Source organism: Equus asinus, unplaced genomic scaffold (assembly GCF_041296235.1).
Source record: "Equus asinus isolate D_3611 breed Donkey unplaced genomic scaffold, EquAss-T2T_v2 contig_193, whole genome shotgun sequence".
In the NCBI taxonomy this organism is placed as follows: domain Eukaryota; kingdom Metazoa; phylum Chordata; class Mammalia; order Perissodactyla; family Equidae; genus Equus; species Equus asinus.
Window position 1 is genome coordinate 5,360 of NW_027224842.1, and position 3,168 is coordinate 8,527.

Below are 3,168 nucleotides of genomic sequence, written 5' to 3' on the forward strand. Positions count from 1 at the left end.
GTTCTTTCTCCTGGATCAGCCCATGGCCTCATCCAGACAGCTTCCTTCCTGTGCTGCTGCGGCCCCTTCTTCCAGGTTTCGGGCTGTCTGCAAATGTCTCATGGTTCTTGGCCACTGGTTCTTGAATTAGTATTTTATATGCTTATTTCTAAAATAAGCTCAAAAAGCTAGAAATTGTCATCTCCCTACCTTCACTGATTTTCCTAGTAACGGCCTCTATCAGCGCTTTCTACACCAGATTGGTATGAGGGCTATGTCTGACTCTGATAAAACTATAAACTCCTCTGGGGTAGAGAATGTGCCTATTTGTCAGCTCCTCATACAACGCCTGACACACAGCAGGGACAATAACTGCTCGATGGACCCAGCTACTGAAGACTCGTCCTCATTTTCGCACACATGGAATCATCACAGACTAGGCAACAGCTGAATAGAATCTCAATTTCCAACCCATATAGAAATTACCCTGACAGTATGCAGGAGGAGGGGACAGCAGCCATAAAATTTAGACAGTGCTTTACAGTTTGTAAAGGGGCTAATATCTCCTTTAATATTACAGATACCTAAGCAGCCTCTACTACTCCCATTTTACTACTGTTACCTCACTTCCAAAAACATGCGACTCGAAAGTTAAGCCATTCCAAATCCTGGCCACATACCTGAAGGCTGGCCATGTTCCAGAACCCATCCAGGTCTGCACAGGTGGTATCCTTTTTGCCTCATTTGTATTCCAAATTGTCCACCAGTTCTTCAAACCGTTTGAATATTTCTGCCTTAAGGAGTCTTTTTTGACCAACTGCGAGGGGAATAAGATCTTCTGCTAAGGAAAAGATGAGATTTTTAAAAGCTAGAGAACAAAACAGGACCTTGATTGCAAGTCAGCCAGCTGATAAGACGACCTCACCCCAAATATCCTGGGGCTTCCAGAATCAAACTCTTACCTTAAAGCAAAACAAAAAAACATCGACTACAAAACTTTGTCATACAAATACTGAGCATTAACTGTCTGCTTCTGTTCCCACTAAAACGTAGCAATATTCATTCTCATATATGTTGCTACATAGTAAACAGCATTCTGCTCACCTTGTATTTTACAAGAATTCAACCTCAAACAACTCACTGTACATCAGCATCTAAGGACTTCACACAGCACACAAATGATTTTTTCTAAAAAGCTTCTCCAAATAAGATTAAGGAAATATCAGAAAATTTGTTCCATATTTATTTAGGTCATTTTCATTCAGAAAATATTTTGCATAATTAAACAATACTAGATATAGATGTCACTCAAAAAGTCATAAAAAATCTAACAATAAATAGGCAAACGTTTAACTCCCAGGAATGATTGCTAACATTCTAATTACTTACACCTTATAAGTCATCTACCATTTTAGCACAGAGATACTAGTGAACGTATGTTGAGAAATGAAAAGTCTTGCTATTTTGATTAACAAAACTATAAAGTTCGGCAACACTAGATTTTTGTTTCAGATAAATGTAGACATATTAAAATAAACAATGCAGAGCCACCCTGGTGGCCAAGTGGTTGGGTCCATGCACTCACCTTCAGCAGCCCAGGGTTCACTGGTTCAGATCCTGGGCCCAGACCTACACACCGCTCATCAGGCCATGCTGTGCTGGCATCCCACGCAGAAGAACTAGAATGACCTACAACTAGGATATACAGCTATATGTCAGGGCTTTGGGGAGAGGGAAAAAAAGGAGGAAGACTGGCAACAGATGTTAGCTCAGGGCCGATCTTCCTAAAAAGAATAAATACATAAATAAAATAAAATAAACAAAGCTAAGACAAAAAACATAAATGTTCCCTCCCCTTTGTTTGGAATCTATACTTCAAGCTTCCTTTCCCACTCAAGGCAGTCGGTCAATATTAATTCCTCTCTTTCATATCAGAGAATCTTTCTAAAATTATGACATGTTTCAGCTTTACAAATGTTTCTCATACTAATATCTAAGTATTAGCAATATGACACTTATACAATAGCGATTTTCCAGAGCTGATGCTTATTTTATGAACTGTGATATATTAAAATCCATAAATACAAGTTGATATCCTATACATGTCCATCTTTCTACACCTAAAACTTACGTGGATGGTTAATGCCAAGAGCAACTTTCCAAGCTAATATTTCTAGTTCTTTCCGTTCTCATTTATCAGAGATGAAACAGAAAGAACCAGACATGCCTGAGTTCTGTCTTTACTTCTGGTATTGCCCATGGAACTGAGACCAACCCAACTGCCCAGAGTAAGTTGAAGCTAAACCCTGTAAGACTGGAATTACAGTGTCAGGGCCTCACAGATTCTAATTAGTAGGCTTTGCTTGTCCAAGGGCGGTAGTTCTCAACACTGGTCAATTTTGCCCCCCAGGGGACATCTGGCAGTGTCTAGAGCACCTTTGTCACAAACCAGAGGAGTGCTACTGGTCTGGGACGTTACACAACATCCTGCGATGCAGAGGACGGCCCCACAACAAGAATTATCCAATCTGAAATGTCAGTAGTGCAAGTTGAGAAACCCCGGCCCAAGATAAATTGAATCTGTCTCTTTATAAAAAGCATCTTAGCAGGAGAAACTGAGGATAGTTTTTTTTCTTAGAAGAAAAAATTAGCTGTTTATATCTAATGAAAACTTAATTAATGAGAAAGGAGACTTGTCTTAGATCCGACATTATTTAGTTGGGTAAATTGCTTATTATCTCAATGTCTCAGTCCAACAACACGGTGGACTAGCTCATCTCTAAAATCCCTTACAATCATAAAACCTTACGTTCTACAAACAGCTGAAGTGGCTCTGAAATATACTCATTCATAATAGAACAAATGAGTATTAAAAGTATAGGAAGATAATATTTCTCCTCTATTTGATTGTCAAAGCCCAAAAAAGTGGTTAGTACTGTATTGGAAAAGATGTGAGAATCTCCTTGCTACATTCACTCAAGAACATAGTATGTCATCATTTCCTGTGTGATGTGGAGCGTTGGGGCCTTTCTCCAGATGCAGTCCTCTGATCTGTGTCCAAGGCATTTAGGTGACATGGCTTTTAGGTTCCCAAACAGGAACTCTAATTTTCAGTCTTCATAGTTGGAGAAACATAATCCTATCTTATGATTTAGTGGGCCAAGGAGCCTACCATCATCTCCCTCTATC